This window comes from Elaeis guineensis, chromosome 3 (genome assembly GCF_000442705.2).
Source record: "Elaeis guineensis isolate ETL-2024a chromosome 3, EG11, whole genome shotgun sequence".
Classification (NCBI taxonomy): Eukaryota; Viridiplantae; Streptophyta; class Magnoliopsida; order Arecales; family Arecaceae; genus Elaeis; species Elaeis guineensis.
This window is the reverse complement of record NC_025995.2, coordinates 6,759,012-6,784,807: the sequence shown is the minus strand read 5'-3', so window position 1 is coordinate 6,784,807 and position 25,796 is coordinate 6,759,012. Positions and strand designations below refer to the sequence as shown.

At 36.1% G+C, this 25,796-nt stretch overlaps 1 long non-coding RNA gene across 4 annotated transcripts in view; it reads right to left on the bottom strand.

The window, feature by feature from the left end:
* Window positions 1-21,285, bottom strand: part of LOC109505652 (uncharacterized) — a 35,706-nt gene extending 14,421 nt beyond the window's left edge. For 2 of the 4 annotated variants that reach the window (XR_012139451.1, XR_012139449.1), the window contains exons 1-3: window positions 20,690-21,285; window positions 15,623-15,693; window positions 7,810-7,885 (exon numbers count right to left, since the gene is read on the bottom strand). This is a non-coding gene — a long non-coding RNA (uncharacterized lncRNA). Of the gene's footprint in view, window positions 1-7,809; window positions 7,900-15,622; window positions 15,694-20,689 lie in introns of all 4 variants that reach the window. The other 2 variants (XR_012139450.1, XR_012139452.1) reach the window with 2 other exon arrangements.
* Window positions 21,286-25,796: the final 4,511 nt, after the last annotated feature.

The following is a 25,796-nucleotide window of genomic DNA, read 5'->3' as shown; positions in this document are numbered from 1 at the left end:
TTTTGTGGTGCCTCTTCTCTTACTATGAAAAGGGACCCCATCCGAGAGTCCAAGGCATTGAAGTCTAAGCAGTTCTCTTCCTTCTCCTATTAAGACAAAGTCTTTCTTTAAAAACAAGTTTGCCATTTTAAGACATGGGCTTAGAAAAAGAATTAGGAAGGACTAATAGAGAGAAAGAAAGGGAGAGGCTAAAGAAAAGATTTATGAAAGTTTTAATCATAGAAAGGCTAATGAATTCTAGAAGAAGAATTCAACAAGCAAAGTTTCAAAAGGAGTGCTTCCTTAATCCAGTCCCATGTAGATCATCGTTGGAAGTGTTTTGAGGAAGTGTTTCATCATCAAATCAGAATTAAGAAGGTATGCTTCCTATTTCTACCTTTTTATTTACAGCCTTGGTTGGCATCAACAAGGGGATCTTGAGTTTAGGGTTTTGGTAGCTTTTGGTTTCATTAAGAAATTTTTTAAAATCCAACCTTCCATTGCACCTCTGTAACCTTATAGGATATATATTTACCAATGAGGTATCGAGGTGTATAACTGATGTGGACGAAGAAGAAATGTTGTGCTCTAATATCACTTGTTGAGATACGAAAAAAGCAAAAAGAGAAAGAAAAATACTACAAACAAATCAAGATAATGTGGATTGACCTCAAGCCTACCTCCATGGGGCGTGCAAGATTTACCATAAGAGAAAGAAAATCAAACAAATATAAAAAAAACTCATCACTCAATGTACAAAGATCTTTCAACAAGAAGCCTCAAAACCTTCATTAAAACTCTCTGAAACCTCTCTTGAAGTCTCTTTGTACGATCAGAATGTTATCAGCTATCCAATGCAATAAACAGCTCATCAATCAAAGCTATATAGGCTCGAAACTCACTAAAACTATATTTTCCTAAGATATTGAGCTCAAATAAAACCCTAGAAGCCTTTTGGACCGCTTGATCGTGACTGACTTGAATCAGAGTTGCTCGATCATGCAATCAAGCCCCCTTAACTCCTGATCAAACTCGAAAGTGATCCAGACTGTCTGATCATGATTGATGGCTCTTTGGGCCATCAGATAGTGCACCGATACATGCATGGCCTGCGAGCCATGATAGAGCATGGTCCACCATGGACCGTGAAGGATAAACGAGCCTGGGCAGTGGGTGCCCATGCTGGACTGGGGACACGAGCCCGTGGCTAGCCCTCATGCGCCAGCGTGCACCTAGGCTGGCCCATGTAGCCGTCGGCCTGCACTGGCCCGTAGGTCTCTCTAGTGGCACATGGATCCCTCTGGCAGTTTGTGGGTCCTTTCGCACATATCTTCACCGTCTGGACTTCGTTTGGACTGATCTTAGGCTCATTGAATTTTATTTTTCATCCTGTACCTCATGCTAGGCTTATTGTAGACTGGTTCTTAAGGTGCCTTTCTCAACAATCTCTACCTCGACTCGATGTTTGACTTCTATCTGTCTCTGAGAGTCTATAATCCATCTCGCCCCCATGTCCTAGGGTATGCTTGCTATCTCATGGATGGGCAAATGTGGGAGTCGAGCCAGATTGCTTGATCCCATCTCCATCATGGGCTGTGTCCACTCTGATCAAAGATCTACTCAAAAAAATCTCCTGTGGCAATAGGATCTTCACTCTGCGATGCTGCCTTTCATCTTCTTGAACCTGACATCTCGTGCCCGATCCACCTCCATCTGGAGCTTTATCTCGCATTGGGCTCCCTCTGGCTTTTGAAGCTATACCTCATACTGGACTCTCCATCAGATAATAATATCCTCTTCTCCTCTTCTCCCCCTCCAGAATAACCCTATCGCCGCATATAACCTTCAGGATTCCATCACTAGCTACCCACCTGTAGCCATTTGAATCCAGTCTGCTTAGAAAGATAAGATTCCATCTGAAATCGGATATGTATCAGATCTTGCCCAATCTCCTCAATGCATCATCATGTGTCCTCCAACTGATCATCCTAGTACCCCTAATCGCATAGTTCGATCTATCCGATAGATGAATAGTGCCCTCACTGCTCTCTAGAAAGTCAAATAGCTCCTCTCTACAACAAACATGATGAGTGCATGCAGAATCTAAAATTTACTACTAGAAAGAAGTAGATACCTCATTAGATATTACTAAGATATCATCCTTTGACTCGCTACTGGCTGTTGCTACAGTAGCTCTCATCCAATCTCTAAGTTGAGGATAATCTCTGACACGATGATCTAACTCATCACATCGGTAGCACCTAATTTTGTTGGAGTCCCTCATTTTGGACCTGGATCATTCTCCTCACAATCTTCTGCTGCTCCGTCTGCTACTACCTGCTCCTCCAGAAACCATCAAAGCTGAACTACCACCATCTAAGCTCGAAGCCTGGTTCTCTCGTCTGAGAACTTCATTCTAGAGAATCGCTGCGGTGACCTCATCCATCTTGATGGTGCTCTTTTCTACTAAAAAAGCAGTTACCAAGGACTCATACGAAGGAGGAAGCAACGCTAACAAGACCAACGTCTTGATCTTCTCCTTAACCTTCTCACATACGCTGAGAAGATTGGTAAGAATCTTTTGGAAGTGGCTAAGATGTTCCTGCATATTCTGTCCCTCATCCATTGCAGTTGGTAGAACTGTCCCATAGGAAGAGAGTGTTGGTGAGAAATTTCGTCATGTATAACTCCTCGAGCTCGACCACAATACCATCGAAAAAATCTTGCTAAGTATATGAATCACCACCTTATCCACCAGATACAAGCAGATGGTACTCACCGTATGTATTTATAGCCGCTCCCAGGCCTTTTCCTCCATAGTGGTCAGCTTCTTCTCGTATAAGAGAGCGTTGATCAACCCATGTTGGATGAGCACATCCTTCACTTTCGCTTGCTAGAAGGAGAAATTGCTCTTCTCGTTGAATCGATTGATCTCCATCCTGATTGTGTTTATTTTTTCCATCTTCTATTTCGATCAATACCACCTCTGCCTGGATCGTCTGGTACCACTTGTCCACGACAACCAAGCTCTGATACTAATTATTGTACTCTGACACCATTTATTAGGATAGAAAGAAAGAAGAAAGAGAGAAAAACCCCACAAACAAATCAAGATAACGTGGATTGGCCTCAAGCCTACCTCTACGGGGCATACAAGCTTCACTATGAGACAAAAAAATCAAATAAATACAAGAAAAACTTGCCACTCAACTCTTGTGCAAAGATCTCTCAATATGAGGCTCCAAAATTCTCACAAAGCTCTTTAAAATCTCTCTTGAAGTCTCTTTGCATGACTAAGACATCACTAGCTACCCAATAAAAAAAATGACTCATCAATCGGAGCTATATAGGCTTCAGAATCATCAAAACTGTATTTTTCTAGGATACTAAGCTCAAATCAAACACTAGAACCCTTCTGGACTGTCCGATCGTGATTGGCTCGAACTAGAACCATCTGATCATGCAATCATGCCTCCTTAACTCCTGATCAAACCCAGAAGTGTTTTGAACCATCTAATCATGACCGACAGCGCTCTGGGCCATCGGATCATGCTCCAATCCACGCACGGCCTGTGAGTCGTGACAGAGCGTGGTCTACCATGGACCGCGAAGGATAAACGGGCCTGGGCACCCACGTTGGGCCAAGGTCATGCGCCTGCGGCTAGCCCGCATGCACCCGCATGCACCTGGGCTGGCCCATGCAACCGCCGAACTACAATGCCCTGTGGGTCCCTCCGGCAGCCCGTGGGTCCCTTCGCGCGTATCTTCACCGTCTAGACTCCGTTTGGACTGATCTTAAGCTCGTTGGATTTCATTTTTTATCTTGGACCTCATTCTGGGCTTATTAAGGATTGAATCTCGAGATATTTTTTTTAACAAGAAAGAGACAATATAGAAGAAGGTGAGCCTGTTGATAGAGACCAACATTGGCACCTCGCTCAAACTACGCAGCCTATCATTGCCGCTCTGCCTAGCCAGTCGACATAGTTTAATCAACAGTCATCCGATCTACAAGCATTCTTTGCTCAAATAGATGCACTCGAGCTATCTTTGATGAGACGTCTAGATGAGGGATTTGCACGATTTGATCCGTTCGCACAATAGTTTTATCGTTAGTTTTCTCTGCCACCACAGGACCCTCCAATGGATGTTTAGGCCCTCGCTTTTGATGGCAGTACATGATGCTTTGGCCAATGATGTTTGATCTTTTTTTTTTGTTTGTATTTAGAATTATGTAGTCTGTGTTAAGCACATGTATCATTTGTTATGACTTATGTAATTGCAAAATGAAATCATGTATTATTTAGTGGATTATTTTGAACTGGAAGTTTCTATTCCGATATCTCCATAATGCAATGCCTTTCATCTATTGTCTTTCTTCAAGAATATTACGAACATCAAAGAAAGAATCAATTGATTTTCTAAATATCTTAAAATTTATGTGGATTCTCTTAAATAAGATGAAACATCACCTTAAACCCTAAATTAATAGAATCATAATCTATATAAAATGTGATTATTTAATAAATAAGGACTTGGGTTTCATGGTTTAGGGTTTTGTGTTTAGAGTTCTAGGCTTACAGATTTAGTGTTTAGAGTTATCACATAAAAAAAATAATAAATAAAATTAATTAAAATTAAAAAAAATTATTGTGCAATGTAGTGCCCCCCATCTGAATGAGATGAAATATCACCCTAAACCATAAATTAATAGAATCATAATTGTATAAAATGTGATTATTTAATAAATAAGGATTTTGGGTTTCTTGGTTTAGGGTTTCGTGGTTACAGTTTTAGGATTCAAAGTCTAGGTTCACAGTTTCAGGGTTTTGGGTTTAGAGTTCTGGGTTTAGGTGTTTAGTGTTTAGGGTTATCACATAAAAAATTTATAAATAAAATTAATTAAAATTAAAACAAAATTTGTTGTGCAATGCAATGCCTCTGGTCTGGAAAAAATGGCAAGACCCCATGGTCAATTGACCCCTATAGAGATCGATCGCAATAACCCAAGAAGGCCAATCGATCTCAATCAAAACCCCCTGATCGACCGACCGATCAAAGTATTTTACAAAACCCTTGGTCGATTGGCCCTATGGCATTCAACTATAGAAACTCGAGAAGGCCAATCAAACTCGATCAATCTTCATGATCGATCGGCCTTAGTATTATCCCAAGTTCCTGGTCGATTGGCCCCTGTAGTGGTCGATCGCAGTAACTTGAGAAGGCCGATCGATCCCGATCATTCTTCCTGATCGATCAGATATGCATGCCATTCCAAATCGATCAATCAAATCAGGCTCCATCGATCGGACTTTCCAAGTCTACCACTAAATGCCCAACTAGTGTTGCTCGAAATTTGGAATTTAAGGATTCAGATTTATGATTTGAGGATTTCGATTCACTATTTAAAATTTGGACTTAGGATTCATAGTTTTCATATTTTGGGCTAAGGTTTTCAGGTTTAGTGCTTTTGAGTGTAAGATTTATAGTTTTAGGTTTCTGATTTAGTTGTTTCGATTTTAGGATTAATGGGCTTCGAGATTATGTACAACGTTGGCATACATACGCATAAATCCCTATGATCCAATGCTCATTGAAAATGCCAAAAAATATCATAAGTCAGACCAACACAACTAAGTTTAGTACAATCTGAAATATAATGGTGATATAAAAAAATAAAAAAAAACATGATTGGGTCATATAATATATACAAGTCATGTCCTACATGGCGGCTGTCTCCTTGTCCATATAGATTGCTTCTGGCGATGTGTTGGTTCTAACTATAGGTCGAAAGCTCCTATGCAACTTTCTCACCTGTATAGTCACCATGATATGAAGGCCCCTCATCGGTCATGTTGTCTACCACATACTCAAAATGCATAGTTGCCTCCAAAATAGAGACGAACTGGCTCACATCGTCATGCATATATGTGGCCGATGACATGTACGGAGTATATAAAGGAAACTCTGCCATCGAAAATAGAGAGATAGTATGTCATCGACTACCTCATTTATGCCAGATTGGAGGAGGTGGTTCGGATGATGTTGAATGTCCAAAAACTGAAGAAGTCTCCTGACCTATCTCGAGATTATGAGAATAGACATGCATAGAGATATGACTATGCTCGTTGACGGCATGCAGCACGGATGTGCAAATATCCTGGATGGCATACGAGGATGTAGATATCGACTCTGGATGAATAAGATTATGTATCCTGGCCAAGCTATCGCCCTAACATAACAGATAAACAACTGATGACCAATACAAAGAAAAGTAATAAAGATCCAAAAATTGTTATGAAACTACGTTAATGAACGTATCAAGTAATCAAATGTAGCACCACTGCAACTAATGAACTGTCGAGTGATGCACCGATACCACTGCATGTGTAGATCATAGAGGTCCATAGTACCATCAATTGGAGATCCATCTACAATGTAGTTTCGATGGCTCTACCATGAATGGAGAAAATGCTGATGAGTAATGCCCCAATCCTGATCAACCCATCCTCTGAGATTGATTCGATGCACTCTCGCATCCATATCACAATCATCTGGACTGGACTGCTGGATCCCAAACTAGTGCAACACTTTATCAGAAATATGCCACTCTACAATATGGAAACAAATGAGTGGCACTCACCCACACCATATATCATGTTCGTCAAAATAATAATCAGGTAGCTGTCCAATGACATTGAGAGTATATGACTGCCATATCAATTATGTATGAAAAAGATGAAGTATAAATGATTGACATAAATTAATGAAAAAACACACTTCTACTAAATAAGAGATACATATGTAATGCTTATCTAGCCCGTACTCTATCGATCAAGATGATATCGACATGCACTGAGAACACGAGTCGATATATTCATGATCGAAAAGACATCTCTCTATCTATACATATAATAGAATATGTCAGTTGGACACGATTCATATATACTTATAATGATTGTTCAATCTTATTGTTTACCTCATGCCTAATGGACCACCTCGCAATCCACCACCATCACCAAGATCCATACTAAGATATACAATAGGCCGACCTAATCTTTGTGATGCTATAAAGGGAAACTTATCCAATGCCCACAATTATAATAATATCAGGGGTCTGACTATTTCATGGGCATCTTTTCGACTTGCCCTGCATATCTCTCTATACAACCACACATGACCAGCACTACCCCAACTAATAGTGTCCCACAATCTTAAAGTCCTCAAATAAAGATAAAAATATAATATGCACCAAATTATTAGATTTATCTATGAACAAATATCCACCCATGAGCTGTAGAATATATGCTCTAGCATAACGCCGTATTGCTAACTCATCGACATCAAGGATAACTCACTAAACTACTCTCACAGCCAAACTATACTCAGCCACGACCCTTAGAGTCTACTTGGAAGTGGGACAATACCTAATAGATCCAAACAAATCTAGCACCAAATTTGTTATGTACTACCTGTCACTGATAGTCTATCAATGGACAATCTGAGCTAGATAGAGACATCTTGCAATGTGATGGTTCACTTTCTGAGATACATGAAATGTAAATCTCTGGCTGCCACTACTCTACAAATGTTGTTATCAACTATTAGTAAACCTATATGAATCCAACGTGACGTAATCCATCAAATCCGGCCTAATGTAGATGCGACATAATGCATGGATCCAGTGGCATTGAACTATGCAATGCTAGCTCCCTTCGATGACATGTGAGAAACCTCGATTACTTGCAATAACAAATAAAAAATGATGTATGAAAATTAAATAAATATAATAAACCTTTTGAAGAAGATGTTAATGATATAAATACATACCTGACCATCCCATACTGCAGATGATCAATGATTAGTCTGGTCATACAATATAAAATCATCCACTAGCCTTGGATCCCTGTATATGATATGCTACAAGCATTGAACAATATTCACTTGAAATATTTTGTAAATAAATTCAATTTAATAACTTCGATTGGTTGCATTACAATATAGTGCTCATCGAACAAGAAATACTTTAATTACAAATATACTTAATACAACATATTTATGTCTGACATTTAATTGCCTATCAGAAAGAAATAGTTTTAGTACTATTCTACTTGATACAATATTACAATTGCATTGTTTCTAGATAGAAATTATTCTCTATTTCTCGTTCTTGGATATGTCCATCTGTCAGGACCTTCCTCTCCATAAACTCGACATGTAGGCCTATTGCTGGATTCCCGCCAATCCATTTCATTTGGTAGTCTCGAGGAACATGATCTGTACCTCTGTCGTAACTATTCTTGCACTGATATTATAATACACACATTGTTTCTTTGTGACTAATATTCTTGATGTGATATGGGATGAAATTTGCGAGTGTAACTGTGATGGTAATCATTTAGGGTGTAGTATTGATCAACATGGCAGTAAAAATCAATTGCAACATGAGCACAAGTAGCCATGATATGTGAACAAGACAAATGGTAGTACTACCATTTCTGATACGTATACATACGCTCCGAAAGTCTCACTATCTACACTGTATATCATAAAAACATTAACTATGTAGTTGTTAGATATAACCAAATCAAAATTAAATCAATATGTGCAATATTGATCACTTACATATTGTTATCTTTGTTCATATAAGGCCCATGCAATGCCATCTACACTTAGAATATGCCGCTAGTCCTATTAAATCTTATAACACTATATGATGTAGCTTTGGATTGTTTGGCAATTACACGACTCGTAACAAAAAGAGTAAATCTTTCACTCCTTTCTAATACATCAACTGCCTGAACACGGCGACCATCAAAATATAATATAAGGTGGAAGAATATCAATTGTACCCAATTATTGATAGAAAGCAAGCATTTTTAAGCACTCCATTGAAGCACTCCAACAAATTAGTAGTCGTTCCATATCGTTGGCCACCATCATGTGCTAGCGTCCATTTATCTAAAGAAATTCATTTAGCCATTGAACCACTTCTAGTTTAAGTTTTCAATTTTTCTCATATATTTCTTCGTTCCATATCATTGGCCACCATCATGTGCTAGAGTCCATTTATCTAAAGAAATTCATTTAGCCATTGAACCACTTCTAGTTTAAGTTTTCAATTTTTCTCATATATTTCTCAAACTTTCTTATTTGTGTTTGCATGCTAGATTTCTTCACCATATCCCTTGGTTTTGAACCCCAAATTTGCATGTTAAAATTGCTTGCTACATGACACAAGCAATATACATGAAATGCATGTGGTGGTTGCCAATCAAGAAACTGATTTTCTACTATAGATAATATACCAGCAAACTGATTTGAAATCAGACATGTTCTAATGTATAGTAACAAAAGTTCTCATGCAAGCTAAGAACCAACCCCAAGTATCTATAGACCCTTCATCTACTATGATAAATGCAAGTGGAAGAATTTGATTATTTCCATCCACAGTGATTGCAATCATCATCTTCTCTCGATACTTTTATATAAGAATGTAGCATCGATACTAATCATTAGTCGATAATATTTAAACCCTTCAATGGAAGGTGCAAATGCCCAAAAAACATGATTGAATATAGCACATGATGGATGATCTGTAGGAGTGCTGATAAATTTAATCCAAAAATTGGGATTAAATTCCTCTACAGCACGCAACCACTTCAGTAACAATGCATATGACTTAACCCAATCACCAAATACCATGGCCATTACTTTTTTCTTCGCATCCCATAACTTTCTATAACCAGACATATAGTTAAATCTATACTTTAATATTGTACCAATGCTAGCAACAAAAATTAGAGATACTTTTTTCATCAGATTTCATATTTTATTCGCGATAAAATTAAAGTCTAGCCCATAATGATTCTGAAAAAGCAAATAGTAGATAAATATGTATCCGAACCAGCATATCATGTGATTTCAAAATAATCATATCGCTTAATTGCTCGAAGCATCTATTGACATCCTGACTTTCTACTTTTACATTTAGCAACCCATAGTTTTGACTTCGACTCAACAACCCTGAATTCATGATGCCTATCAAATTGAATATTGTTTTACTGTAGAAATTCTACCTTATCTGCGAAACGAAGCCCTTTATATATCTCTTCACCTCTTTTTCATATATTACACCATACTTGCAATGCAAAACACATTGATATATTAGCAGTTGTCTAATCAACCTGACTAAATATTCTAAAAGAAGCTTCAAACACCAAAAAATTTAGGACTCCTATATCATTTAAATTTTCTACATCAAGTGAGCTTCTAACATCATGTGGACTTTTCACGTCATATGATGTACCAGCTTGCTGAGCATCATCTTCCATACCATCTTCGATTGCACATCATCTTCCTAAAAAAAATTGATTATCTACATAAACTGTATCAACGGCAATTGTATATAGTAATACTCGTTTGATGATATTCTGTGCCACATCATCATCTGCCATAGCAAACTGATCCTCTATATGTCTCAAACTTGTGTTCGCTAGGACATTAACTATAATGTATGGATTAGAGTAAGCAATCTGTTCTCCGACTTGCATTGTCATTCTTAAATCCTGGTCATCTACTTCAAAATTATCCTAATCATAAATATCTTCGAGGTCTTCAATGGATTGAACATTTAGGTACAACTCTATACTGAATAAACATGAATAGAAACTTACTATCGAAAAGATTATCTCCATATCATCATCATCGGTGATCAGAATAACTTCATACTTTATTACCAATAGTTGAACAACTTGTGAATATCTATATATTATTATTATTATTTTATTTCTTCTTCTATCTACATGAAAGATTTTATAAAACTTATCCTCCAACTCCTTAAATCTCATTCCATATTTAATTTTAATAGCCTTTTATGATCGCCCATTGTACTCAATATCATACGGTCTATTAACTATTGAACAATTAATATAACATAAGGCTGTGACAGTTTCTGCCATATTTCACTACATATACAATAAAATGAGTAAATTTAGCTATGCTATCAATATATATATATATATATATATATATATAAATTACAAACAAACTTACATATGCCTGTTTTAGAGGGTTTACATGCACATATATATGCATACATACAAACATACATTTACACTTGCATACGTACATACAAACATATACTTACATAAATAGAATTGCATATATACATATATACAGGCAAATATACATGTATGCATACATGCATACATATATCCATTTTGCATCTGCTAAAATTAAAAATTACTTACTTCAATATGCTAAAATAAAAACCTACCTTTTAATGAAATGTGGTATATTTGATGATAATTTAAATAACTTACTTATATATTTTAATTATGAGCATTGCATGTATTCTTTACTTATCTTTTCATGCAGGAAATAAAAAAAATATACATGCATGCTTCTAAATTAACAAAACAACAAAGAATAACTAACATGCAACTTCAAAAAAAATATTTTTATACATTAAGTATTAAAGTATAAATAAAAAATTTAATTAAGTTACCTACAATGAACACATCGAAAAAGAGGAGATAGGGCCTTACAGAGACTGGGAAGAATACCGAAGATAGATGGGGGACCACAGCAAGAGGGGAACAATGGTCGCTCGGAGGGGGCACCACGGCAAGGGAGAAGAAGGACGATCCGAGGGGAGGTGGGGGCCACAGCAAGAGGGAAGAAGGCCAGTCCTGGGGGGAAAGGGGGCCACGTCAAGAGGGAAGGGAACTGGGCCGATCATGAGAGGGAGAGGAGGCCAGCCGGGGAGGGGCAGAGGCTGATCGCAGGAGGAGAAGGAGACCGATCGCAAGAGGAGGAGGAGGTCGGTCGGGAAGGGGTGGAGGCCGATCGCGGGATGGAGAAGAGGTCGTTCGAGGGGGTGGAGGTCGATCACGGGATGGGAAAGAGGCCGATCGAGGGGGCGAAGGCCGATCACCGGATGGAAAAGAGGCCGATTGAGGGGGTGAAGGCTAGTCACAGGACAAGGAGGAGGCTGATTGAGGGGGCGTGAAGGCCGATCGCAAGAAGGGGGGACCGAATGAGGGCTGTTGGGTGGGGACGAGGCCGATCATAGGAGGACCATGGAAGGAAGCTGGTTGAGGTGGTGGGAGACTAGTCAAAGCTTCCTGGTTGAACCAAGAAGGCGCATGGGGAGCCAAGCTGAAATCACATTTTCTAGTCATGATTTCGGTCTAAAATCATGACTTGAAGCCACAATTTCAAAGCTTCTAAAAACCAGCGCCATGCATCAATTTCTTTGTGCCATGACATCTTGAAATCATGGGTTCAAAATACGATTTTGCGATGTGGCAGCCGACTCAGCACCTCTACCGTATTTTGGAAAATAAGATTGGGAGGGGATAAATTGGGAAATAAGTATTAAAAAAATAATATTTAAAAAACTTTAAGAAAATTAATAACTTTTTAGGGGTCACCCATATACCAAACGCGCTGTACATAATTCATATCAATTATCTAAATATATCCTCATTATGAATGATATACATCATATCTGAAAGTGATTACTTATAATATCTATTTCCAACCATCCTCCAAACATCAATAATAGAGATGTCAGCAAATGAACGGGTTTTTTTTTTTGATTGCATTTCTTCTTGTCTTAAAATGTATCCTAATTATGATCAATATAGTGCAAATGAAAAGAGAAAACTCAAAAGCATGCACACCATAGAATATTTGACAAAAAAATATATTGTATATTATACTCCATCTTTTATTTTACATCATTATATAGGTATATTGTTATATATTATTACTGTCCCAAAAGATATGCCATAGCATTACAAAATCAATCCAACAAAATTCAAAAGATAAACTGATACATTCAAGACCATACAACACACTGTAACAATAAACACTCAATGGATCTTTCCCCAAAAGATGACTTAAAATGTAGATGATATATTCTCCTATATCTAGCGACCTCTTCCTACAAAGCATTGTAGTTGGATCCAAGTCACTTACACCTCTCCATCACTAAATTATTATAGCATTGTAGATTCCTATGTTGCACCTACAAACCATCATGAGCAACGTCGATAATCTCATATAGATATTTATAATACTCTTTGTCCAGGTAATTTACATCCTCAACTTTCAAATGAAAATAGTTCTTCAACTCGGTTATAGCAAACTCATCTGCTTTCTCAGACTCGATCTATGTATGTGTTGTTCATCTCCATACCCTATTGTATTCAAAATGCTGATCCCTTGGTTCCTGACCCCGCTCAAAAGTAATATTAAAATAGACCTTCAATATACAGTCATCTTGTAATTCTAAGCCATATATAGGAGGCATAAGGCCTAATTTTATAGTGATCTCTTGTAGCAAATTTTTAGAAGAAATTTTTATTAAATCTATTTCTGCAATTACAGAAAATACTAAAATTAGCAATTCATAAGAAAGTACTAAAATTTTTTGGATAACCAAAAATTTTTTTTGTATGTTTGAAAAATATATGCATAATACTTTTAACATTATAAAAAATAGTGATTCTGTGTGTGAATTATATAAACATTCATGAATCATAAACATCCACAAAAGAGTTGAAAAATATCTTGTTAATTAATATTCGTTAATCCGAATACATAATTGGAAGAATAAAAGGTTAAGTAATAAATAAAAGACCTATAGTTCCTTTACTTCATAAGTACCGTGATTAATTAATTTAAACCAGTTTTTCATAAAAAAATCTTTATAAAAGAGAAGGCTAAGAGCTGATTGTTCTACAATTATTATCCCAAATTTATGTTCATTTAAAAAAATCTTAAACGAAAGAAACAAAAATTTTATATCTCATGCGAGAAATTAAACAACAAAAATCAAAAAAAAGAGGTGAAAATTTATTTAAACAGAAGAAAGGAACACAATAAATCAAATCGTATACATTCTTTTTTTAAAAAAAATTAAATAGAAGAAAAAAATATTTGAAGGAAAAAAATTAGAAATGTAGTTAATTCACTTATAAAAAAATTATAGGACCATCTGCATCGAGACACTAAAAAAAAAAAATTTGTACTACTGCCCCCATAAAATTTTTATGTACCCTATTAATTTAAAAACGGCTTCCTTATACAATTTTTATGAGGATGCCCTCATATACTTACCCTTTTTTTTCTTTCTATGCACCAGGAACCTGATAGTATTATACGGTCATTTCTTTTTTCTTTCAACCCTAACCCTTTCTTATTTATCCACTGCTGCCACCACTTCCAAAGCTCTCCTCTCCTCTGCTTTCCCATTCCTTCCCCAGATTTTCCCTACCAAGGATTGTTCTATGGTTGGGGATGATGGTGGAGAGAGTGGCATAGGCTGTCTTGCATTTTTTTAGTCTTGACGTCGGTTTGGGTTTCTTTTTCCTTACTGCCTTTTGCTTATGGAGATAGTACAATGGAGGACGATGCCTCCAAAAGCAACCCTATGGTGAGTGGCCAAGGTGCTCTGCATCTTGTTCTAACCCATGCTAGAGTTCTTATCTCCAAACCATATTCCTCTCTTCCCCTTCTCGACCATCTATTTCTATTTTTTTCTATTCTCTTCTCCGATACAACTTTCTCTGCAACCCTACCCTAACCATAATCTTGTACTTATTTTTTTTCTTTCCTTTTTCCCTCTTCTTTTCGATCCAAAATACATTCCTTCATTCCTCTTTTCGATGATTTATTTCTATATTTTTTTTTGGGTTCTCTTCTCCGATCCAACCTTCCCTACCTCTAACCCTAACTTTAACCGAAGCCCCAAACCTAACCCAGGCCCTAATCCTAACACAAACCCTCAGGAGAAAAAGCAACCCTAACCTGAAACCCAAACCTAACTCGGACCCCAACCCTAACCTAGCCCCTAACCCTAACCCTAACCCTAATTCGAACCATAACCAGCTCCCCTAAGCCTAACCCTAACCCTAACCTTAGCCGAATAGCTAACCCTAATCGAATCCTAATCTCCAGCCTAACCCTAGCCGAATCTGTGACCCTCACCCTAACCAGACTTCAATAACCCACAGACCTAATTAACCATAACCCGACTGTCGCACTCGCTAACTCAGCAACTCGAATCTGCATTGTTTGGATCCATTTACCTATTAGTTGAATGACCCACGACCCGTTTCATGCGCCCGCTAACCGATTTGTTCGGATTCGATCATGGTCCATCCCTAAACCCATTAACCTGTATTCTCCTTACCCCTTTTAACCCATCCACTTCTTTCTGTTCACCGAACCCTAACCCAATCAGTCAAAACACATACATGTCTTTTTTTTTTTTGTTCACTCGAAGGCTACTAAAGTTCAGTATCAATAGCAATCATGACCTTTTTTTTCTTCTGAGGAAGGCTACCATAATATGGCACCAACTCTTTGTTCCTTCCCTTTTTTGTTCATCGGAAGGCTGCCAAATCTCAACAGCAATTGGGGCATTTTTTTTTTCATATGGACATTGAGGAAAGCTACCATAGCATAGCAGCAACCCTTTGTCCCTTTCTTCTCTCACACGATATTTATGAACAAAGAAGTACAAGGCTACCAAAATATAGACAACAATCCTCCTACATTCTTAATGAGAAATAGAATAGTGTTTCTGATATTACAGTGAAGAAAAAAATTAATTGATGAGGGAACTCACCTTCTCTAGCTTCCTTTCCTTAATTTCTTCTCTGTTGTTACCCTCTTCGATCCTTGTAATCCTCCACAAGCCTGATGAAAAAGAAATAATAATCAAAAATAGACCCACATGAAAAAAAAAACTTTCGACCTCCTCTTTTCTATTCAGCTGTTCTCATGTTTGAATGAGGCTTTGAACCTTCCCATGTATATATACACTAAAGCACCAAAAGAAATCGATAAAATAAACCATGCTTGGCATCAATGTTTTTTTATTTTTTTCCCCAAAAATATTCTCCCTCCAATTAAAGCATTTAGATTTCTTTTCTTAATCCTCTATCCTATAATAAAAAAGAAAGACACACCGATGTTACATCCCTTCCAAATCTACATGCCCTTTCTCTTTTTCTTCCCCTCTCCATAATAGGTAAGCTACAACTCCAGCATGGATGCTGACTTGGCACTGTAAGTTCCCTCATTCTCTATTCTAAAATGAGAAACGTAGCATCTTTATTCCTGTTCTGTCTCACCTATATCATCGATCAGTATGTACTTTTTCCTCTCATACAAGATATCTATTTGACTCTCCACTCTTCTATTTCCGTCCCTCCTAACTTCTCCGTCGCACCCTTTGTTAGCATAAGGCATGATGAAAGGGGGGTTCAGAAACCAAGTGTTGACATGTATATGCTCCAAGAGGCAACACATGGCGCACTGGAAAGCAAAGAACTCCCTTTCATGTATTGTATAAATTATGAAATAAAATAATAAATATAAAGAATAGTAAAAAAATAAAATTAAACTAATACCAAATAGTCAAATATTATACTAGTACAACAAATGAATCCATGGATGACCTGACAGTAAAACTGCATATAGATAAAAATTTATAGCACCATCAATCGGTGCACCATCTATGACTTGATCTCGCCGACTCTTTCATAACTGAACAAAATGCTGATGAGTGATACTCTAATCTTGATCCACTCATCTTCTAAGGTCGATATAATACAACCTAGCATCTGTATCACAATCGACCGGAATAAACTTTCGGATCCTAAACAAGCACAACATTCTATTAGCATAGTGCCATTCTACGATATGGAAATATAAAAGTAGCACCCGACTTCATTATATATCCTATCCATTAAAGCAATAATCTAATACCTCTACAAGGATCTCAGGAGTATACAACTGCCAGATCATCTTTATATGAACATGATAATCAAACGTAATTATAATATATGTAATTATTTTTTTACTTAATCATTTTTTTGATGATCAAGATGGCACTGATACGTCATCAGAAATAGGTGGACACTTCTATTATCGAGATAGTGTCTCTCCAGCTCTGCATCCAAAGCATAAGTGAGTTACATAATGTTCAAGTATGCTTAGATATGAAATTTAATGTTCAATTTTTATTACTTACCTCATGGCTAGCACACCCCATTGCAATGCGCCTTCATCAATCAAATTCATAATAGGATCTAGAATAGGCTGACCTAATCTATATTAAGCTATATATAGAAACATAACCAATGCTTATACCTACAGTAAAATCGAAGATCCCACAATATCATGTGCATCTTTTTTTCCTGTCCTATACAGTTCTCTGTACAACCATAATAAACCAGCACTACTCCATATATAGTGTCTCATAGAATCAAAATCCTCAAATAATGATAAAAATATAATATGCATCATGTTATTTGATTTGTCTATAAATAGACATCTTCTTATCAGCTACAAAATATATGTTCTAGCATAATGCTATATAGGTATGTCATAAGCATCAGGCAATAATTCACTGAACTACTCCTAACTACACCATACTCAACTGTGAACCCTTAAGTTTACTTAAAGGTGGGACAACATATAACAACTCTAAGTAAACATATTGCTAATCTTAGCTTATACTACCTATAACTAGAAGATATTGATACATTAACAGCTGCCCAATCAACCAGCATTTTAGAAGATGCTTCAAATACTGAAAAATTTGGGACTTCTATCATGTAAAATTCCTTCATCATATTCTTTCTACATCATATAATATGCCTGCTTGCTGAGCATTATTTTTAATATCATTTTTGCTTGGCACATCATCTTCCTAAAAAGGCTGATTATCTATATGAATCATATCATCAGCCATTGTATAAAATGAAGTTTGTCTAATAATAATCTATGACATATTATTATCAACCGCAGGGAAATGGATCTTCTATATGTCTCAAATTGATGTTCGCTAGAGTATTATCCATCATGTATGGACTAAAGGAAACAAACTATTCACTGTCTTGAGTTGTCATTCCTATGTCCCGATCAACTGCTTCATAATCATCCTAATTAAGAACAGATCCGATATCTTCAATGGATTGCATATTTAGATACAACTCTACACCAGATAAACATGGATATGAACTTACAATTGAAAAGATTCTATCAATATCCTTATCTTCGATAATTGAAATAGATTCATACTTTAATACTGTTGGTTGCACAACTTGTGGATAGCTATATATTATTATTATTTTATTTCTTCTTCTATCTACATGTAAGACTTTATATAACTTATCCTCCAACTTCTCAAATTTTATTCCATTTAATCCAAATAGCCTTTTATGGTCGTCCATTGTACTCAATGTCATATGATCCATTAACCATTGAACCATTAATATAGCATAACGTCATGATAGTTTCTCCCATATTTCATTACACATACAATAAAAAGAGTAAGTTTAGATATACTATGAAGAAAAAAATATAAATTACAAATGAACTTACATATGCCCATCATGAAGGGATGAGAAATTTTAAAAGTCTAATCAAGAGATCAAATGAATTTCTTTTTTTCGAGTATGTCAGCTTGGGCACATCATAAAATCACCATTCATATATATATATATTAAATAAGTTGGATTTTATGATCATTCTTAGCATGCTCAAATAAACATACAACACTAAAATAGTATAAAATAAATCCACTACTACAAACCTTAAAAAAAAATTCATTTGTAACCCTGAATAGTCAAGCAAGATCACATAAACTCGATATTTTAATTAAACTTTATATCATTAGAACTCTTAATTTTCTAAGGATATCACTGGAAATGAGATCAACCACTTGAGGGATTAGACTAATTAAATTTATAATCCAAATAGCCTATCACAACAGAGACTTTATCAAATTAGGATACTCAAAAATTATATATATTTTTACTACTTTTAAATTTTTTTAAATTCTAAGAAGCTATTTTTTTTATTTTTAAATTTGGTTTCTTCGATGTAAATATCTACCATAAGATCAAATATACTTTATTTATCTAATGCCTCACTTGACATCTCACCAAACATAAAAATTAAAAAACTTAATAAAGCATGTTTTATCAAATCTTGTTTATCTAACATCTAACAATCAAAGAGACCATAAATATAATTAAGCATGAAAACAAACCAAAACATAATAATAATAATAATAATAATAATAATAATAATAATAATAATAAATAGAAGGATAAAAAGATAATTCTTAATCAAATATACAAATATAACTGTAAACACAAAAACAATTCAAAACATCAAACTAAATTTAATATACTATAAAAATAAAAAAAATCAAAATAAATAAAGATGACTTACAAAAAATGAGGGGACCATATGAACCACATGGAGAATAAGAAAACAAAGAGCACACAATAAATGATGAGCATGGAGGGATCAATTAGAAGAGGGGAAAGAGAGGACCACACTGGAGAGGAGAAAAAAATGAGAAGAGGGAAATAAAAAGATCACATGGAGGGAAAAAAATGAGAAAAGAGAAACAAGAAGACTACTAGAAGAAAAAAAATTGAGAAAATAAAACAAGGGAACCACAAGAAGAGGAGAACAAGAGGGCGAACTAGAGGAAAAAAAAGAGAAGTGGAGAGCAAAGAGATCGATCATGGGCTGAACTCATGATTTCAAAGTAAAATTATGGATTCAATCCATAATTTCATGAAAGATCATTATCATATGGTCCTCGAATCCACAATTTCACACGTATTGTCCAACTCACTCAAACAACAACATACTCATAATTAAGTTTGAAATATGAGTATTTTTGAGATTAAGTACACCAATGGTTGTATCAAGGACTTTATTTCGACGATTGCAATTTAAACCATTTTCTTAATTAATAAATTCCAAGATGAATGAAATTAATGGGAATGATGCATCAATGCAAGTATAAGATTCTTTTTATCCATTCAAAGAAGATAATCCTTTGGTGATCAGTGGACCGCAATAGTGTTCCAAATGGAGGAAAGATATACTCTGAAAAATTAATCCAACGACGAACAATCCACCTAAGAATATCAATCCAATCAAACCATGCCATCATTGCCACTGACACATGCCACCAACAAACACCAATAAAGAAATGTCACGATCTCATTCTCCATGACCATCGATGAACATCAATAACGAAATCAAAGTTCGTCACCTCGATACTGTACTGAACCGATATTATTTTATTATAATATCGATATGTGATTCAGTACGATACTAGACAATATAGTGAATGTCAGTATGATACAAAATAGCGTACTAATATGAGATCGATATTGTACATCCCATATCGAATGATACAGGACTGTATGGAGACATACGATGAATCATGAACGAAACACCAACTTCTCTTCCATGCTTCCCGACATATGGAGATGATGAAACATCTACTCCATCACAAAGAACAAATCAAGAATTAAAAAATAAGACTTTTGTAAATATCCCTAAAGTTTAAAATTTTTATTGCACCACTCATTGCCTTCTAATATAGATCAGCCCTGAATTATGAAAAAATTATGCACACCAGCCATAATCAAAACCACAGCTACTACTAAAACATATGGAACATTTTTTTATTTTTTAAAAAAATGATGATTTTACAAACAGCTAATTTCTCTTTAAAGAAAAATGACAATTTTATGCTTTGAAAGTCCAAAGCAAATGCCATTCATTTTTATTTTATTATTTTATTTTACAATGTGATTATCTTTTCTCATTTCAAATAAAATAAAAAAAATATATGATGAAAAAAAATATATACCTTATTTTTCCAATACCTCCCGCACCAAACTAAATCAGCTAGCGCAAGTGAAGTTTCTATATGTGATGGTGGACCTGCCAACATTCATTCAGATTCACACTCCTAACACTGTAAGGATGGGGTGCAGAGAGAAGTGGGGTGGAGTACAGGAGGAGAGGTGGAGGCTGGCTAGACCCATCTTGAGTGAGTCTGGTACATTAATTTAGCGGAAGGCACGGAATATTTCTGACATCAGATATCTGATCCGCTAGAAGAATTAGGGCTTTGGAGCTTTGAGATAGAGGGCATGGTGGGGATTTTGGTCTTGGAGAACAGAGTGTACGAAGGATGCGAGATAAGAATTAGGGGAGAAAAGATTATGGTTTTTTGTAGGGAGGATGGTAGAGATTAATGGCTCGGCTGGCGGAGCATCGGAAGGGGGCGAAACGAAGACTCCGACAGATATTTTGGAGCGTTGAGGTAAAAAGGCCAGTGTCTAAAGGGGCGACGCTAAGACTTAGAGAGAGAGAGAGATGTACCCGTACATGTGTCCATCGTGTTGGGCAGCGCCGGTAACCGGAAATCCTTAAGTTGAGAGAGAGAGAGAGAGAGAGAGAGAGAGGGGGGGGTGAGCAAAGGAGATGCTGCCGACCAGATTTGGTTATCTGGGATCAGGCAATTGAGCCTAAGAGGAGGGGAGGAGCAGGATTTATTTAGACGATGCGTGAGGACGTGGACATCCATCATGATTTATTTGTTTTATACTCTCCTTATTTATTTATTTATTTATTTATTTATAAAAAATAAGGCTGCAAACGGATCGGATTGATCCGTCATCTGATCCGACCCGGTTAGACCCGACCCGAATCCATTTAAAAGACCCATGGAGCCGGGTCGGGTTCAAAAATTTGATCCGTTCATCTTTTCGGGTCGAATCTGAATTTTCTGAATTTGGATCTGATCCGACTCGACCCGTGGAGACTTTTGAGTTAATTTGGATCTCAAGATATATGACCCGATCCGATCCGACCCGAACTGGATCCAAATATAAGATCCGAACTCAGTTAGAATGACTCATGCAAATAAGAATTTGGGCTTGGACCAAAAGAGTGACTCACCCAAATTTTTTCTTAAATCTCTTATTAAAATCTTTAATACTGTCACACTATCACAAGATCATTAATACACTGCACAAGAAATGCCATTCTTACGGCTAATCTCGAAACTTTTCTAAAAGTCCTTCCACAAATATAAAGTAAACTGGGGACATACCTACAGTTGTTCGTAATTAAAATATCTAGTTACTTGTTTACTGTTGTACATTACTATTGCCTTAGGGATGGCATACAATATCTACTATCAATAGTGAAGTGAGAAGACGTGAGAAGAGAGGAGAGGAGAGAATATCTATATGAAAAGATAGATATGGCCATACTATTTTGCTGTCGATGTGACCTCTAATTCCACTTTATGTAGATTTTTAAACCCATGACCCGATCCAATTCGAATTAGATCCGAACCGGATCCGTATTTCATGGATTGGGACTGGATTATATATAGACCCGATTCAACCCGAATGATCCAATGGGTCAATAAATTTAGCCATGAACCCGATCCGATCCGATTTTTTATTAGGATGGGTATGGATCCAATATCAAAATCCGATCAAGAAACCAGGTCGGGTCGGGATCACTCAAGATCCGATCCAATCCGATCCGATCCATTTGTAGGCCTAATAAAAAATTTAAAAATTATTATTTAAATTTAAATTAAAAAATTATTTATTTAAATTTTAAATAAAAATAATTATCCGTTTGAAACCGTGCTAAAAATTACTTGCATTCTATAACTAAAAAAACACTAGCAGGGGAACGATGGTGGGGATTCGGATAGCATTTTCTCAACAAGTACGCGGGAGAGGTTGAGGTGGGATAAAAGGTGGCTCGGGTAAAGCTTTCCCCTGTTGTCATCTTTTGGTTTGCCAAAGCCACGTGTGACCCTTTTAACACGGAGTCTCGTTTATTAGACTGTCCTTTTCTAAGAGTGAATGCATCAGGACGATCGGAAAATTTTAGCTAGTAATTCATTAGCTAATTAGAAGCTACAAATGCGCTAATAAAGCTATCATGGTCTTACTTTAGATAGATAAATACATTCTCCATTGCTTCAAGAAAATCTCAATCAAACCCATCCTGCAAATCATCAACAATGAACTAATGACATGGCACGAGCTGCATTTGGCATGCAGATAATCCTACTTTCAAAAGAAAATGGAGGTGCAACTTGAGTTGAGCTCAATATAAATCTGCTTGCTTAATCTGCTAGTGAAGTAGTTTTTTTTGGATAAAATCTTCGATTATTATAAATGGCATACAAATAAATTTACCCTATTATTCATATTAATCAAAGAATACTTACATCCAGTGCATGCAATAATTTCTGGTAAAAGTGTGGAGCCAAAGTTGCTTTTGACCAAAAGTTCATTCTTTCCGAGTTTTGACTAATTTGTACCAAAAAAGGCTACTTTTATGGTATTTTTGCATACCTACAACCAGGTGGAGGTGTCTTACCAAAAAAAAAACTGGGTATAGGTTAAAGAACCACAGTTGCAATATCTAATATTGTTATGAGCGAACTAAATCCAAATTTTTTTAAAATATTATTTTTGAATAATTTATTCCAAAAATATCCTCAATCAAAAATTATTTTCGGATCTACCATGGTGTGGCCATATTGGTTGAAATTGTAGATTGAACTTATGATTTCAAATCCATGTAGACTAAAATTATAGGTTCAACTTATGATTTTGATCAACTGAGATGTAGGGATGGCAAAATTAACCCGACCCGATGGGTATACACCCTACCCGAACCCGGTCAAACCCGAAAAATAGGGTTTGACTGGGTTTGGGTTCGGGTTTGGGTAAAACCCGAAAACTATAGTACGGGTATGGGTAGGGTATGGATAGTGCTATTTTCTATCCGAACCCGACCCGAACCTATGGATATGGATAATATCCGAACCCATATCCGAATATATATATATATATATATACATATCCGAATATATATATACATATACATATACATATATACATATCCGAATATATATACATATACATATACATACATATACACACACACACACACACACATATATACACACACACATATACACACACACATATATATGATCTCTCTCTCTTTCTCTCTCTCTCTCTCTATATATATATAATTATATATATGTATGTATGTATATGTATGCATGCATATATGTATGCATGTATGTATGTGTGTGTTAGAAGTGTGTATGTGCGTATGTATGTATGTATATATATAATTGGTAATTCTATTTTTAATTGATAATATGCATAAAATTATTTTACTTTTTTTTTTTGTATAGAATGGATGGATATGGGTTGGGTATGGGGCGGGTATGGATTGGGTATGGGAAAATGGGTTACCCACGGGTATCCCCGAACCCGTTGGGTATGGGGATGGGTATCTCTTTTCTTACCCGATTGGGTATCGGGTAGGGTTTGGGTATAGGGTATTAAGTTCGGGTTTGGGGATGGGTAGTATACTACCCAACCCAAACCCTACCCATTGCCATCCCTACTGAGATGGCAATTTGAAATCGCAGGTTCCATCGGGGATTTCAGTGAAATTGTATTTTGAACATGAAATTCTAGCATAGTTTTTCTCCTCCGTGGTCCCCCTTGCTTTCTTGTTCTCCAACTGCTGTAGCCTTTTCCTCTCAGTTCCCACCCTCAGACCTCTTGCTCCTTGTCCTTGGACCCCCTGCCTCTTGAGCATCTAGCCACACCTTTTCTTCAAACTTTTTCACTCAATTCCCTATCTCAATCCCCCTGCTCCCTATCGTCGGCCCCTCCCCCTACCTCTTGATTGTCCGACCACCATCCGGGCCTTATTTAGCTGCCACTTGCCCATTCGGGTTCCATCCGGCCCCGATCTGATCCCCATACAGTCCTGAACCGGCCTATCTCGATCCGGCCCCATAAAGTCTCGAACTAGCCCCCATCTGGTCTCAATCCGACCTCCCATTTGGCCCTCCTCTCCTCCACTGCATGCTTTTTCGATCGAGTTCATCTTCCCATGGTAAGTATTATTTCTCCAAAATTACTTTCTTTAGTTCTCTATTTGGTAGCTTAAAAGCTTGCACTAGACTTGAAATTTTTATTAATAGATATCTAAAGTTACTTAAAAGTAATATTTGAAATATTTTCATCAACGCCAAGACCTATATCGAAAATTATTTAATTTGAAATTAACCTAAGTGATAGAATTGTCTGTTATGATCTTTTAAATTTGGATGGTAGCATCATTTGGTTAAATTAAACTAACTAAATATATTATCTACACCTATAATGATCCAAATGTTGCATATATGAATATTGTTCACTATCCTTTAGAATCTAGAATTGTGCATTCTGCATTAAAAACCTATTTAATTTATCATTTATAAGAAAAGATTTGATTTTTTCATAACATAATATATATTTGATGTTCTCAAATGATTTTGCCTATGGGTCTAAATACTATCAAAGATAATATATATTAAAGCCAGCATATTATGGGAAAGGTAGTATGAACAGCTAGCATTAAATACAGAGATATTAATAATATATCAACTTATTGCAATCAAAAATCATGAAAAAAATATTATTTGTGAAGTTAAATTGATTCCATAGCAATGATTATATAATAACTAATCGACGAATAATTATAACTAAAAGAAACAAGTTATGAATAACAAGCGATGTAGAGTTGTAATTTAAATGAGGATCACCATAATGATATGTTGTATATGTTATGCATGCTAGTGAAGTATTTATGCTAAGCATGGTAAAGTTAATCTATTTGTTATATATATAGTGAAATATAGAAGAAACTATCATGGCCTTATGCTATATAAATGGTTTTATGATTAACAAACCATATGGCATAGAGTACAATGGACCTCCTTAAAGCATAATTAGAATTAAATATGGATTGAAATTTGAGAAGTTTGAGGATAAGTTATACAGAGTCTTCCATGTAGATAGGAGAAAGAATAGACTAATTATAATATATAGATATTCATAAGTTATGTTGCTGACAATATTAAA